Consider the following 17,921-nt stretch of genomic DNA (forward strand, 5'->3'; position numbering starts at 1 on the left):
ATCTTTTTTGGGGGGTGGGGTGTTGAGACAGGGTCTCACTATGTAGTTGATACTGACCAGGAACTCACTATGTAGCCCAGGCTGGTCTCGAACTCACAGTTATCCTCCTGTTTCAGCCTCCCTAGTGCTGGGTTTACAGGCATGCACCACCACGCCCAGCTTAACTCAGGACATTTTAAAGCAAGTTTTGAGGTATGATTGAGCTCATCCAGGTAAAAACTCCATCCATTATACAGCAGTGACATTTTGGAGAGTTTGACTTAAGTGAATTAAGAGTGCATGAACAGCGCTGGGGATTTAGCTCAGTGGAACCTCATCTGCCTTGCAAGCATAAAGTCTTGAGTTTTAATTTTTTGTTTTCTCATATTTTTTCTTTTCCCTTATTTCCTTTCCCCTACCCTTTCCCAGTACAAACAAACAAACAAACAACAACAACAACAAAAACAAGAGTGGCTTAATAAAGGACCTCCCCAGCAACTTTGTTTGCTGTTGAGAAAGGAACAAAACAAAACATAAAACATGAAAGAACTGAAAGAACTAAATTTGGAGACAGCAATAATAAATTGCTTAACAGAATACAACATAACAATTTAAATAACATATTCCAGAATACATTTGTAGACCAGAACAATGTATTATAATTTTGCAAACCAACAAATCAGACACATTAAAGCCCAGATACATATTGAAACAGGAGCATGCCCACTCTCAAAACACCTCTACATGATTACGTGGAGGAGTGTACAAACTGAATAAACAGATGAGGAATTGATTGAACGCAAATGAATAAAGCAGTTGACTGAGGTCTAGGGAACTGCTCAGAAAGGCTTTAATCTTAGGGACTAAATTAACTAGAAAAAATAGAAAATAATTTTTAAATGTCCTAGAAATAATAACTCCAAATATATCATGTTCAAATTTCTGGCCTCAAAGCAAGCAGTAAAAAATGTTTGAAGGTTTCAGATAAAAAAGTATATTATCAGGCATAGAGAAAATGTCATTCATGTTCAAATCAACTCTTAATTAAAGATGTATTCTAAAAAATAGACTGCAGAAATATTCATCTTAATGTTTCAAGATGTTTGATGTAAGAGATTTTTCACACTGTGGCTTTAGAATTTCTGATTTTAATTTCTCATTGCACCATTTTTATGTATCAGTATGAAGTGTAGGGAGGTAATGTACTATATTCACGCTAAAACAGGCTAAAGGAATTCACTTCTACTTAGTATGGTTATCATGCAGTTTAAATGCATTTAACTAAATGAAAACTTGGAAAAATTGCTGGGACATAATAACATTGCCACAAATGTTAGCCATTAATCTTATTTACTAAAAATGCAATATAAAAGAACATAATGGCTAAGTTGACTCAAAACAAATCCATTTTGATGAAATCATAAAGCTTATTAATTTTTAAGTTTAGAAGTAATTAAAAACAGATGGGGCTTAAAAAAGATACATATGTAATATTTGTTTTTTATATTGCATATGCTTCCAATATGCAAAAACTAATTTCTACCTAATGAATCAGTCACGTAGGACCCACAGATAGGAACTGCCAAAATATGGTTCACTCACTGATATTCATCAAATTGAGGAATATTATTTCATAAGATTATTTTCTAGATTTCTCTTTATTGTCCAAATCCTTCAACTCAAGTGAAAATGAACATATAGAAGGATGAATGAAATTTCCAATCAAATGATTAATCCATAAATAAAATGCTAGTATGTTCAGTCAACCAATTACAAGTATAGCAAAATCCTTGTGAATATTATAACAACTTTTGATGCAGTCATAAATAATTTACCTGAAAATATCATAACAATATTCCAAAAATGTATGAAAACTTAGTTTTATAAATGAATTTAATCATGGTATTTTGAGGTTCTATAGTAATTATGACTTAGAATCTGATTTAAGTAAATTTCTATTCAACTACAAAGTTGAAAATTACATAAAATGAAATTTTTACAGGTATTGCACTAAATTTCTAATTTATTAAATTATAATTCTGTAAGCCAGTAAAACTATAAACATTTTAATTAAAATTTATTTATAAGAAATTCAATAAAGAAGATAATTATTTAATATTAGCTTTGGTTTTTGTCCCCTTTATTCCACTGTTGAAAATGGTAAAATGAGCTGTTAATGTAATGATATCTAGTTATTTAAAAAATATGATTGCACATTTCCAAAGTAGAAGATGTGTAGTCGCTTTTCAATAACATGCAGATAAGTGTCTGAAAGTCATTTACTACTTTCTTTCAAACATATTCATTTTAGATGTAATTTAGTCACTCCATTTAAATTTTGCATGGCAAATTACATTTTGTGCATAATTCTTTCATTTCTTAGTTTATAAAATGTTGAAACTACATCCAATTAACTTAAGCTCTCCAAAAAAACTATAGCTCATTGTCTTAATATTTTCCTTATCTGAGTCTTATAGAAGAAGCTTAGTAAAAATTTAGCACTCATAAAACCGAAAGACTTTGCATTTCTAGGGAACTGACAACCAGTTGCTGAAAATTATGTTCCATCTGTCACTTCAGCCAATTTCAAGTGTTTCTCTTTTTCAAAAATTCAATGCTATATAATTTAATTTAGGTTGATTTCTTTAGATGATTCTGGAGTTCTTAGTAACTATAATATCTTCTACAAGAAACAAGTAAAAAACTCTCAAAATCATTATCCTTTTACTTTCAACTGATTTCATTAAATATAAATGCTTTTCATTATCTTGACAAATACATTTATTTGAGTAGGAAAAATGTATTGAGGAAAGAAAGCTTCTGCCTAAGAGAGACAGAAGGGGAACTGGAAAATGGGCTGCCCACTCACCCCACTTCTCAAACATACAGCCAAGCCATGTGGTGATGTGGGTACAAAGTGGGACAAAATTATAAGACCCTATGGAAAATTATATGGTGGGCATGAGGTGACCAACCAATAAGATTACAAGTACAGTGACCCAGGTAACATTGATTAAATGGGGGTCAAATGGAGGAGCAAGTCACATACAAGCCTACAAGGATTTTCAGTAAGGGTAGGGTCAGGGATATTTCCTGGAAAGGCTGGGTTAAGACCTTGGCCCCCCACCCAGGTGATTGATACTATTCAGAGTATAAATCACTACTTATCCCCAGGGGAACCACAAAGGTCTAGTAGTTTCTCTCCTTTTACAATTCTGGGCTTCAGTGAATGTGTCTTGATTGTCCTCCCTGTTGGCTCCGTGCTGTGTTGGCTCCTTCAGGGTGGCCCTGTCTAACCATCTACAAGATATCTAATTAATTTACCTATCTGCAATACTCCCCCCTCTGAAGAAGTACCTCTAACTGCTGTGAGGGGGCAAAGGGTGAAGACAGCTCTGCCTGCTTCCTGCTGAAGAGGTCTTAGTTGTGATCAGCAATTACAGATACTCTACAGAGGATTTATCTAAAGGCATTTGGTAGATGCCTGTATTATTATCTTGATATTTGTATAGCTTTTAAGTCTGGAGGACACAAATCCAAAGAAACAGTTAAGAATGCGTGGGCCAAATTATAAGGTCAGCAGGATTGCTAGGAATATAGTCCAAAAAGAGGATAAGGAGAAGGTCTAGGGGACTTCAGAATCCAACACAGAAGAAATATTATATAGTTCAGCAGTTATGAGGTGTTTGCAAGGTTGATCTGGTGGATCCCAGTAAAAGAAGTCTAGCACAATTGTCCTTGGTTCCATTTGTATGACTACATGGAGTTTGGCAGCCTCTAGACAAGAATAAACAAAACTTTTAAGAAATAACAGTAAGTATAATCTAAGCATGAGCACATTAAAATGAAAGTGTAGGTTGGTCAGAAAGTCACAATTAGATACTAAAATAGTGAGAAATTATAAGCTGTTGGCTCTTTTCATTGATAGAGGTTATCAATAAATCTGATACTTTGCCATAAGTCTCTCTCTAGTTTGAGCTGTCAGATAAGAGACAATTTCAAGAACAAATTTCACTAAGAAATATAAAATTCTAATTTAGTTCTTATAGATTTTACCATAGTTTCTTCCTAATGATCCATAACCAAGGTCAGCTACTTTTTAATCATTTAATTAGAAAAAATCAAAATTGGGCAATTCAATTTGCTGGGAAGGACTTCAGACTTAGAAGTAGTAGACATGAGTACAGATACTGACTCTGATTTAATAGACCTCTAACTTTGTGTAAATTATATAACTTCCTGTTTCCTTTTTCTTCCTGTGTGTGATAAATAAGTGATAATTTCAGCTTGTATTTGTTCAGTCACTATGGATCTCCAGGCATGTGCCAGTAAGTCTTCCAGGATCTGAAGACATAGCATTACAAAGAATAAAATCATTGTATTAAAAATCATAAATCATTTTGGGGGCTAAATATGAAAAGAGACAAATATTTTAACAATGAAATGTAAGTTAATATCATAAATTAGATTCCATATCTGATAATATTATTTGGAAAACTACATAAAATAACATTAATTAAATTTGTTTCCCAAAATTTTGTGTGTGCTAAGATAAATCATAAAGGAAAGGCATGTAAAATCTTTCTGATGGTGTTCTTGTACTACACCTGGCTTGCTTCTAATAGGAAAGGAAACCAGGATTTGAATACTAGGTAAATGATGATATTTGCTTTATTTCCTTTATACTGAGGACTCACAATGCATTTCTTAACCAAAAGAAAATAGAGGCAATGGTTTTGAGCAGAAAACAGCACATTATGTAAGTCACCACTATGACTATTTTTATCAAAAATTGACTTTCTTTTTTATATAATTAGTCACATTGTTGAAATGATGGATAAATAGATAGTAGCATATGGTGTTGCTTGAAGTATATGATATGACTCTATCAATTGTGTCTCTATTGTACTGTGTTTGTGGATTTTACTCACATTTTTCTCCTATTACCTGTTTCTCTTCTTTTAGGTAACACATTCATTAATTTTCTGGACATTTCCAGAAATGCTTTGAAGATTTGTCAATATGTATATCTTTATCAGTGAGATGTAAGATGATGTACTTCTGATTATTCTTTCAAACTATACCTAAAAGTTAAGAGGATACCCTTTTTAAATTAGTGTTCTTTTGTACTTACTGAAATGTACCTGCATCAGAAGGGAAGCGAGAAGCTATCTTGGTTGTTGCTCTTAAAGGAGAAAGGAACGGCAGATTGGATCCTAACATCATGGGTCTCCGTAACGTGACAACTCCCGTGAATTACTTTAATAGAGGAAAGTGGTGGATCTTTTTATACAGTGTTCTAATATTTTATAACAATATTCGAACAAATTCCAGTTGACATATAAATAATCTTGCTATCTCTTTTTTTTTCATTGCCTTGTAATTTTAGGGTTGGTAGATTTGCTTTCACTTCTATTTTCCTCATTATTAGTAAAACTTTAAATTTGCTTTCTCACTGTCTTATTGTCATATTTTTTCCAGAAACACAGCTATCTTATACTGTGTATAAATTATAACAGTGTTTTCCTGGTCTTTTTTCCCTCTTCCTTGACAATCAAACCTATGTTCTCCAGCGTGGAAGGCCAGTGCTTTATCCTTGATCTACATTGCTAACCATTACAGATGTATAGTAGACAAAATTCTATAGAGTAATCTCAAAGAATTCAAACATTGAGCACATTTTAAAATATATCTGTAATTTAGGACTTCAGTCGGATAATTAGATAATTAATGAATGCCTTAATTTTATAAGAAAGACAGAGGGCAATACTTTAAAATGGGCAAAATAATTTATATACATATATATATATATTATATATATGTAGTATACACAAATATATATTTATATAGTCACACATAGTTGCATATGTGCATATATATATATATGCAAGTGTGTTAGAAAACTGAAAGATTTGTGTAAAGAAATTATAAACAATACAGAATATAAAAATTTTAGAAATATGAAATAGAAAAAAAAATATTGATTTTTTCCATGAGTTTCCAAAAGAAAACTAGAAAAGAAGTGAATTTTTATGAGAAAATGTCATATATTTGGAGAGCTGTATCATTTTTTGATACTGTACGAATTTTAGAATTGTTTTTTCTATTTCACAAACAGTGCTATCGGTATTTTATTGGTATTACATTATATCTATTTTTTTGTGATACGGCTATCTGGAAGATATTAGTTCTGCCTATCCAAGGAGAGGTGATATGTTTCCATTTGATGACCTCTTCAATAATTTTTACTCGGTAGTATAGTTTCTATTATAAAAGTCCTTTAACATTCTTGGTTAGGTTTCTTCCTAAATATTTAACATTTCTTAACAATAATGAGAATGAAAAGGTTTTCCTAATTTATTTTTCTCTGCTTTCACTATATTTAAAAACTATACCACTTCACTGAATTTTTTTTTCTGATTTCTTCAGGTGCTTTGCAAGATATTTTAATCATTAATTAAGTTTATGGTACAATTTAGATCTGCATAATGATCACATTTTTTATATGCAATTTGTACCTGTGCATGTATATGAATCTTGACTCATATTTTCCCATTCCCCGCCTCTTCCTTCCCCTTCCTATTTACAAGACTTTTCTTCAGTTTTATCTTGCTTTTCTCAGTGTATCTTTTTTCTTTCTCCCCCAACTGTGCCACTTCCAACTTAAAAATTTTCTTCATATTTTGTAATATCTGTTATCCATTTTGCTCCTTATTTACACTTTCAGTTTTTCACACCAGAGAAATAATGCACTATTTACACACATGAGTCCAACCTATTTCACTTAAGAGTATGGTTTCTAGGTGTATCCATTTAACTATAAATGTCTAAAGTTTATCCTTCTTTATGACAGGATAGTATTTCATTGTCTAAAAAAGGTTTCTGAAAAGGAGTATTTTTCTATTTTTTATTCATTAAATTTATTGCTAAATTTTACATATACAATATGCTGACATTAATTATTGGGAATTTGTACCTTTATATATCTTAGCTCTTATTTTTATTCCATCTCACTGCCCCTTGGGGTTGCCTTGATTTTGAGTTTTATTTACATGTCTTCTCATTTCAACAAATGCAGCCTGCTGTGCCTTAGTTGAGGTAACTCCTTTCTTGCCCAGTGGGCTTCAATTCTCAGCAGGCCTCCTTCAGAGAGGCCATCTCTCTGCTACTCACCACTGTGCCAATTCCTGGATTCAGAATGACGGCCTTCTGGATCCCTGTGCTGCACTGTTTTCAGGCAGAGTTCTGGCTGGGACTTGCATACATTTAGGATGGTATCTGGGCATGTCTTTCACTGGGGCGTACCCACCTGCATACCTGTTGTCTGGGAGGGCATTTGGCTGGGTGCTGTGCACCCAAGTCACTGGTATCTGGTAGGGGCTCTGGCTGGGACCTGGGCCCCTGTGCCTCTGTTGTCAATTCCGGCTTCTGGCTGGGGTCTGTACACACTTACCAATGGTATCTGGGCCTATACACCTCTTTATCCATTCATCAGTTGATGGGGATTTGGGTTTTTTCCAAGATTGAGTTGCTGCAAATTGTGCTGCTATGAACATGGGTATGCATATATCATTGCGGTATGATGCTTTCAATTCTTTTTTGTTGTTCTATTTTTGTTTGTTGCTTTTGGTATGTCTTCAGTGTTTTTATTTGATAGCCTAACATCTGCTCTCAGGTAATGGAAACTGAGATCAATCTGGGTAGGAGTTCAGCTGCTTAATGTTTGTTGTAGTTACAGATGTGAGCAGCATTATTATATCTTAGTGTCCACTTAAAAAATCTTCCTTCTTGAATCTGGGGTTAACTACATAGGTAGAATTACATGGACTTGCTCAGTTTGGAATACTGAAAAGACTCATTGAATATCAGCTGATGTACAGACATTAAGTTTTGCTCAGGTTTATTCTTTTTTGATTTGTATTCAAAAATATGTCTCCCTGTTCAAGTTTTGCATTTTTTGTCTGGGATGTATGAACATACACTGATTAGGCCACATTTCATTGTATCTATTTATGTTTCATTTCTTTGTACAGAAGATGAAATGTAATGATGGGAAAAAAACTTATATCAGAGTTTGAGGTTTCAGTTTTCTGAAAAGGAGTATTTATATCTACCTGGAATATTAGAATATAGTAAGTTTTATGGCTATAATCCTGAATCTGTTTCCTCTCCAAAATCTCTCTCTCTCTCTCTCTCTTCCTTTTCTTTTGTCTATTTTTTTCCTGTTGGATCAATTGTCAGGATACCTGTGATATGAAAGTTATGGTACTGAACTAATTGAATCAAGAGGAATAAGAGATGCTTATTTAAATTAGCTCAGTTTGATTGTGGATGTGGAAGACACACCCTAGGGAGGACTGTCACCAGAATGATGGAAAAGGGAAATGAAGGACAGCTCACTTCTGTTTCTTCTGAGGTGCTCCAGTCTTTCCCTTCCCCTTGCACATCATCTCCTGGCTTCTCGAACAGACCCTGTGGCCTTAGGATACAGATTCACATGGGACGCTGCAGGGAGTCTCAGGCCTAAGACTGCTTCAATGTCCTGTGCACAGTCCCTCTGTATTCTTCCACACCTGACTTCGCGGGTGGCCGCTGTAAGCCAATTTTGTAAATTCTTATATATTTTCATATCTTGTATTAAATCTATTTCTCTAGTGAGCACTGACTGATACATAATGTGTAAGTTGCAACTGTCTGACACACATGAAGTACTCTGACAAATCAATGTCAAGAGGACTTTAAAATTCTAACACTTTTTCCAGTCCTCCATGTGTCTGTCCCATACTCTCATTGTTTTGAGTGCCTCATATTCTTTTTAACTGAAGTTTCCTGGAGTTACTTAATATTTTTTAACATTTAGAAATTTCCATTTCTTTATTATGTATTTGGCATAGAGGTTAAAATATAGGTAGACTTTTTCAAAAGTTCTAATAATGTTAGATATTATTTTCAGAGGTCGTGTATTTACTAAATAATATTGCAGATGCACTTAATATGGTAGAACGTAAAAGAATAAGTTTCATTCCAGAGTGGAGTAATGAAAATTATTGTAAATTGTACACTAATTAATAAGTGTTTCTCTCATGATTTAAGGGGTTGGTGGAACCAGAATAAAAATAAGGTATGAGAAGTGAAAAAGCTAAATGACAAGGAATAATACAACAGTTTCTTAAATTATGGACCATATATGAGGGAATTTTTGTAAATAGCTGCCTTTTAAACTTTATTCTTTTTATTCCTCAGATTGCATCTCTAAGCACATTTGTAATTGCATCTCATTTCTTCAGTAATCCCCGTTAAAACCTACCCAGGTATCACAAAATCTACAGTGAGCATTAATCCTTTCTTAATACTCAATCTTCTCATGTTGTATTTCTTTCTCCTTGTTTCATACTCTTTTTAAAATTTTTGAAAGTATATGGTTGCAGTACATAAGGAACACAATGTGGGAAGTTGGTACATGTACATAACGTATCTTAATTCTTTGTTCATGTTCTTTTCGTCTCCCTAACCCATCCCTTGGTCACCATTCCTTTTCCAAAAGTTCTATTTACCTTTTTTTCTATATCTATCTTTTCTACAAGCTTTTTAGCTCAGTAGGGAAACATTGTTTTATTTCATTTCATTTAATACTTGCAACACCTAAGATTACATTATCACTCTCCTTCCCTTTAGAAAAAAAAATTATTGTCTTCTTAAATGTTTTGCTGTGCGTAAGTGGCAGAGCAATGATTAGAAGTGACTCTCCTTAACTCGTACTATTTCTGTTCTTGCAGCTCTCTGTTTCAGGATGGGGGTCATGTGTTGCTCATATTTTTATTGGGCAAACTTCCTGGCATGAGGAGCCTCAAATATAGTCAGAGTTCATTAAATGCTTGTTCAATTTAACTGACTCAGCTGTTTTCCATTCCTCTCCCTACCTCAGTGCTTAAAGAAGAGTTGCATTTCCTAAGAGTGTCCATTCGGTATTCCTGTAAAAAGCAGCTATTGCCATTCCTCTAGGAAGACATGACTAATGACTTCAATTTTATGACTAACAGCAGTGGAACACTAGTGACCAAGAGGATAATACAGAGCAGAAATTTGAAAAAGGTTAGCAGCCTAGAAAGCTAATTTTCTCTTCTTCTATTTTAGCATTATTCTCTGAGACAGAAAAAAAAAAAGTGGTTTTCTTCTTTCTAGGTACCAGCAACATATTGGAACTCCTATGAGCCCGGTGTACTGTCAAACACTGGTTTTTATTTACAGAAATGCTATAGGTTTTCAAGGTTAAAAATGTTCCATAGGCATACATACAATACAAATATTGTTTGATCATTATTATTAATCCTGTTACTATAAGTGCATTATCATAATATAATGAGTCACTTGATAGAGTAAAAATTAAGCAAATAGGAAGGAACTTAATAACTATAGCTATAAGCATTTATTAAAGCAGCAGTTGCTGATAACTGAATAACGCTCATTTTAAGTGTTTAAGTAGTTTTATGATGTGTCAATTTGCAAGGACAATTACAATGAACATTATATTATTTTCAATTCTCATTGCAATATATAAATTAATTGTTCTTTCCTATGTCAAAACATTTGTAACAAAAATTATGCTATTTATTATCAACAATTTAAAAATGACCTTGATGGGCTAAATTGTGGAAAACTACAGTAAGCTATTATGAAAATTAATTTTAAAGAAAAGTATGCATGTCCACTCTGGTATAATATTTTAAACTCTTTTTTTAAAGAGCCTGTATGACTTGAGTGAATAGGCCCTGTATCACTCAAAAGAAATATGTATAATCCAATGCCATTTTTATTATTTGCAATATTGATTTTTTCGTAAAATTTAAAATTAGAAGAAATAATATAAAGGAAAACCTATGGAATTATTTGTAAAACAGTAAGGATTAGTGTATGGTAAAGATCTCTTTTTATGAGAAGATTACTCATGAGGTGGTATTTTCATTCATAATTGAAGATGATATATAATTTTTTGTGCAAGAAAAATTATTGCTGTATAGTAAATCCAAAATAATATATCAAGATGCGCTTATGCACCTCTAAGTTTCTCTCTTTCCACTGATTACTAGAGAATGTGCTTATTTTGAAAACAGACAATGATCCCTCAGGCACATTGTTGAACAAATCTCATTTCCCTAGTAAATGGTTCTCAAATACTTGAAAATTTAGCATATAAAATAGTCATGGGTTTTGGTGAAGATGCTTGATACTTAATTAAAAGGTCTGTGGTAATTTTAAAATGGACATTTTTTTAAAGGTTGATTTCATCAGTAAGAGTGTCTAACACTCCAAAGCAGGATGAGAGCAATTATCTTTTTTACAATATGTGTGAATCTGGCAAGCTAACCTGTATGAAATTTATCATCACTTACATTTGCACAATTTTATAAATTGCTTACCTTTTTTGGTTAAGGCCATCAGAGCTGATTTACAAAGTAAATTTTCTCTTTCAGAAAACAAAGCAATCCATTGTGAGCATTAAACATGTAGCTTTAATGTCCATGTTTGACCACCGTGATAGGAGTGAAATGTGAAAGCGAATGTGGAATAGCAAAACTTTGATATGATGCAGTGATTTTGGAGAATCATTACTGAGAAATCAGTGGAAGTGCCAAAGATTTAGTCCAAGTATTAGGATCTTAATATTGCAGATCAAATTTTATTATTTCTAGCTAGAGAAACACATTTCATACTGTTTTCAATTTTACTTAACCTTAAAACAAATAAAAAAGAAACTTCAAAACATAAATTTGATGCTATATGTAGGGTAGATGTGGGGCCTAATGCAATTTGTGTACTTTACTCATAAGTATGAGCTATAGATGCACCAATGATTCAAATACTCGCATAAACCTTACTATCTATGTGTCTTTGGCCAAAGTGAAAACACGCTTAGTAGTTCTGTTTCCTAGTCTTTTGCACAACTATTATAATATCCACTTAAGGGTTTATAATTTCAGTGGCTTTTCTATGTAAGACACTTAGAGTGATCTAGCCCTCATCTTGAACATTCAGCATGTATGACTTATTTTCATGAATGTTTTATTCATAGTTAAGAAACTCCAAAACCAGAGGTTGGTGTCATGTTCTATTTACAGCCCTGAAATAATATTCTTGATTTCAGCAAGGTTATACATCCAGGCCTCTTATTTTATTCTTTCTCACTGACCTATTACATCACACTCAGGATATCATTAGGCTTAAACTTATAAAAATGTAAATATTTGAACATTTCTCACCCTTACAAACAGCAGATTAGAGGCCAGAGGAAAACCCCTGGTAGGCCCACCCCTTCAGACCAGCATGCTTGAGGATCCCAGCCAGCTGGGGCCAACACAGAGGTGTTCATGCCTTCAGCGACCACACCCCAATGAACAAGAGAAAGAGGGCCTCTCTCAGGATCTGAGATGTAAATTGAAGCCCACTGGACAAGTGAAGAAAATCTGTGATACAGGCACACCACACCACCATAGTTGGTAAGTTGGAGGGACCAGCATCTCCCATCGTAACCTGATCTAACATCAGGGAAAAGATAGCTGAAACGTGCAGTAGAACCTTGCAGAGTTCAACTGAGCAGGAGATCAAAGATCTCAACTTGGGCCTTGCAACCAAAAATCAGCTTGAACCTCAGGGGCAGCTGCCAGTTTGCTGAGACAAATTAACAGATCTGCACACTACTGGCTATGCTATCTACTATGTCAACAGAGGCATGACCTGAAGGAGGTCCTCTATTTCTATTTGTATTTTTTATTTTCAAAGTAATATTTTTCTCTTATCAATGATCATTTAAATTTTTTATCTTTCTTTTCTCAAATTTTTGTCCTTTCTATCTTTTTTCTTATCTTCTTTTCTTTCTCTCTCCACTTTTGATCTCCATTACTCTCCTTTTATATTTCTATTCCTATCCCAATAATTTAATTTCTTTTCCTTTTATCTTTTTGCTTCTCTTAATGGCCATTAGGTTTTAAAAGAGTGATTACAGTCTTTAGCTTCCCTATTGCTGTTAGTTTGTTCTGTTCTTGGGTATATTTTATTCTGTATTCTTCTCTTCACTTCAACATCTCCCTAGTGTTTGTGTGATTTTCCTGTGTCCTCTGACATCACTTCTAACCTTTCTCTATCCTATCTATCTATCCTTCCCTCCCCTACTTCTTCTAAATACACATCCTGACGGGTAAAGTTGCTATGTTGAAGAGTTTATTCACTATAAACATATTTTTGGCTGGTCTTCAATTTTGATTTAATTCACACAGTTAAAGGAAATAGATTAATAACTACCACATATTGTCATTTTCTAATCTGTGCTTGGTGCTATCCTGTCGCTGATTATATCACATGGGCGAAGTTGTTGTGACGAATCTTACCAGTTGTCTTTGCTGGTATAATGAAAATGAAATTGCCTGAGAGACAACAGAGACCTAAAGAACAGCTATATCTGGAAGATGGAAATATTAAACCAGGAATTAAACTAAGGACAGTACCAATGACAAAAATAGAAAAGAGAAGACATTTAAACAAGTCACAAACACAGAATTCCACCTAATGAAAGGTAAACTCTGGGGGAAATGAGGTGGAAATGTCTGACAGTAAACCATTGGACACCCAGAACTGGATAAACGAGGCACTAGAAATATTCGAAACACAAATAATTTCCCAGATAACTACAGAGATGGGAAGAAGAATAAAAGACATGATTAGCAACTCAAGAATAGAATCAGATTTAAAAAAAATAGATGAACTCAGGTCCATAATGGAAACCATGGATGCCTAGCATAGGAAATAAATAGAAAACTTGAATGCCCAATATAAGGAAGAAATGGAATTGATGGAACAGATTCCAAGAGATATCCAGGACATTAAAGACTCCATAGAAACCATTCACAGGATGAAGGAATGTGCAGATAGAATTTCAGATATAGAAGAAAGGATTGTGGTCAGTGACTTTGAACAGAGAGATATCTATAAAACAGTAAGGAACCATGAGAAATCAGTTGAAAACTCTTAGATGATGCAAAAGAAATATAAGACTGACAGGATCCATGAAGTAATAGAATAAAGTACAAATGACATTAAAAAACTGTTCAGAGAATTAATGACAGAAAACTTCCCAAACAGAAAGAAAGAATTTGACATATAGATAAGTGAGGCATGTAAGACTCCAACTAGCCACTATTTAAAAAAAAAAATCTACACCTAGATATATAATAATCAAGATCCTGGAAACCCAACAGAAGGACAAAATACAACAAGCAGTTAGAGAAGAGAAATAATCACATGCAAAGGAAAGCCCATCAGAATCACAGCAGCCTTTTCAACACAAACTCTCAAGTCAAGGAAAGCCTGGACTTTTCTCAAGTCCTAAAAGAAAACAACTTCTAGTGCACATGTGAATCTACAATTATCTCAGGATAATAAGTTTAATTGAAAAGGAATAATAATATAAAAAACCTCCAACTTAGACTGATGTATCCTGTAAAACTATCTTTCTAAATAGACAAGGAAATAAGATACTTCCATGACAAAGAACACCTGAAAAATTTCATGAACACCAAACACTTCTAAAAAGTATACTTGAAAAAGAAAATGAAGGGCACAACTCCATAATGGTCAACAGAGCAAATATACAAGGCAAGGCAAGAAATTAAAAGGAGAGAGGGAAAAACAAAAGAATAAAAAACCAAGAGAAAATAACATGGCAATGAAAAGCCAATACATAAGTTATATCCATCAATGTTAATGGCCTCAATTCACCCATCAAAAGTGACAGGCTGGCAAACTCAATGAGAAAAAAAAAAAAAAAAAAAGTAATTCAAATTGAATCACTCTAACCTGTTGTTCCTCCCCTTTAAGTTTATTGGTACATTTAAAGCAAGCAATTCAGTTACATTTGTCATTGGGATGTTGCACATTTACATGCTATGTCTTGGTTCTTATTTTTACCCATACCCCTGCCCTCGCTTCACCGCCTTCACCTTTCCCTATTTACAAAGACATTGTTTCCATTTTTTCCTTTTTCTCATGTTAATTCCATTGGTCTCTTTTTCCCCCTACCCCTCCCCTTTCTCCTTCCCCATTTACACCTCTTCTTCCTAATTCACATTATCTATTATACCTTTTAGTTTATTTACACTTTCAGTTTCTCACACTAGAGAATCTACTTGGTATTTACGCATATGTGTCCTATTTATTTCACTTAAGAGTAGTGGCTGAATATGCATCCATCTAACTATAAATGTCTGTAGTTTCTCATTATTTATGGCTGAGTAGTACTCCATTTTATAAACCATCCACAGTTTCTTTATCCAGTCTCCTATTGATGGACAATTGGGCTGCTTTCAAATTTTAGCTATCACTTTTGTCTTTCCTGAATCTTTTCTATTCCCTGAATGTTTCTGTTGATAGCATCACACATACCTTTAGAAAATGAAGACTTATATTTTAACTTATGATGTCATTAGGTAAACAATTGAAAGTTTTATTTTCCTTAGATAGAGGTTATGTTTTTCAATGAAACTGGAATATTGAGTAGCACCACAAATATAAGAAGTGTATAGCACCTATTAGACTCTACCAATAGCCTAGCTCTCGCTATTTATGATATGGTGTTCTATAACATATATTCAAATTATTTCAATTAACTTATCACTATTTAAATTTAACAGAGTACATTTCTGTAGCTTACCACAAAGAAACCAAGTCAAATTACTGTAATACTCAGATGTTTATCATCTGATAATACAAACTGATCATGATTTCCTGCATTCATTATAAAAACCCTGCAAAACATTGGAATAGATGGTATATATCTTAACTTAATAAAGGCTATCTATGAAAAACCAACAGCCAATATTACATTAAATGGCCAAAAACTGAAAACCTTCATGTTAAAATCAGGAACAAGAAAAGGATGCCCACTATCACCACTCCTCTTCAGTATAGTTCTGGAAACATTAGCCACAGCAATTAGACAAGAGAAAGAAATTAAAACAATAAAGATAAGGAAAGGAAAAAGTTAAACTGTCATTATTTGCCAATGATATGATACTCTACATTGAAGATGCAAAAAATCCCACCAAAAGACTTCTAGACTTAATTGACACTTTTAGCTGAGTACCTGGATACAAGGTCAACATTCAAAAATCAATAGCCTTCTTGTACACAGATAACAGACTCAATGAGAGAGAGATTAGGGAAACAATTCCTTTCACAATAGCCTCCAAAACAATGAAGTATCTAGAAATCAATCTAACAAAAGAAGCAAAAAAGACCTCTACACTGAAAACTACAGCACTCTGAAAAAAGAGATCAAAGAGAATATAAGAAAATGGAAAGATATCCCCTGCTCCTGGGTAGGAAGAATCAGCATAGTGAAAATGGCCATACCACCAAAACTGCTATACAGATTCAATGTAATGCCAATTGAAATTCCAACAGTATATTTCACAGAACTAGAAAAAAGAATCCAAAAATTCATTTGGAACCATAAGAGACCTAGAATAGCAAAAGCCATCCTAGGCGACAGAGACATGCAGAAGGTATAACAGTTCCCAATTTGAAACTATACTACAAAGCCACTGTGATAAAAACAGCATGGTACTGGCAAAGAAACAGACCCAAGGATCAGTGGAACAGACTTGGAAGATACAAAAACAACTCCAGATGTACTCAGCTACCTCATATTTGACAAAGGAGCTCACCATCCTCACTAGAGGCAAGATAGTCTCTAATATCTCTACTCCTTAAGCACTGAAAATGAACTCTGAGTAAGTAGTCTAAGCAAGCTAACTAATACAGTAGTTAAGAACGCACATTTAAGTCACATTGCTTGATTTTGAATTATAGATCACTTACCAGATTTATGAGCCTACCTTCATTCTCAGTGACTCCATTTTTTTAAATTTTTAGTGAAAATAAAATAGTATTTCTTTTATATAGCTATTCCAAGGGATCAGTGTGCTAATAGAATTGAAATTTCCAATGCTGACCCTTAAAAATTGTATGTGCTTCACGACTACTTTTTAAAAAGATGATAGCACATTATATATTGTTGAGAGTGTTTCTGTTACTTGTTTTAATCGGGTCAAATAATAAATATGTATAACTCATATATAGAAAAGTATTAACCATTCAAAGTAGTAAAGATCTATCCCAGGAATTCTTCATTCCTAGAGTTCAGCACTAATGCCCTATATAACTATTTGAACATTGCCCAATGTAACCAATATCTATGAAAAAATCTGTGCAATATGAATAAGAATCTTAATTTCCCCATAGTGTTTTTAGGAAGAGCTTGATAATTATGTAATTAGAATAGTGAAAATTTTTGAAACACACACATACGTTTTCCTTAGAATTTTCAATAGTATTAATGGGAGAGAATGCAAAAACATATTTTAATTAGTCCTTGGAAATGTTGTACTTCTATCTCTTTGGAACCAAAGTGCATATATATTTCATATTTCTTAATCACAGTTTTCATAAGAAAACAAAATCATACATTTAATGCAAAAATTTCAAAGTAGTAACAGAATTTTAATGTCAAGTGATACACATAATCTTTTAAAAGAAATCTTTACTGTATATGTGTTTATAAGGAAGATAGGTGAAACAACATAAAGAAATATGTGTTAGCCAATTGCCCAACACATATTTCTTTATATTAGGTTTCACCTACCTTCCATGTATACATATACACAGTAAAGATTTCTTTTATCAGGTTATGTGTATCACTTGACATTAAAATTCTGTTACTACTTTGAAATATAATCCTGTAGTATGCTAAAAAATTAGAGGCCCTTTGAGGGGTCTTTCTTTTTTTGTGTTTTCTTTGGTGGTACCAACAATTGCACTCAGGGCCTCATGCATACTACATAGGTCCTGAATACTGAGCTGCAGCCTTGGCCCTATGTTGAAAATTTGAACCA

The sequence above is a fragment of the Fukomys damarensis genome, unplaced genomic scaffold, assembly GCF_012274545.1.
Source record: "Fukomys damarensis isolate Sample0158 unplaced genomic scaffold, DMR_v1.0_HiC HiC_scaffold_6, whole genome shotgun sequence".
In the NCBI taxonomy this organism is placed as follows: domain Eukaryota; kingdom Metazoa; phylum Chordata; class Mammalia; order Rodentia; family Bathyergidae; genus Fukomys; species Fukomys damarensis.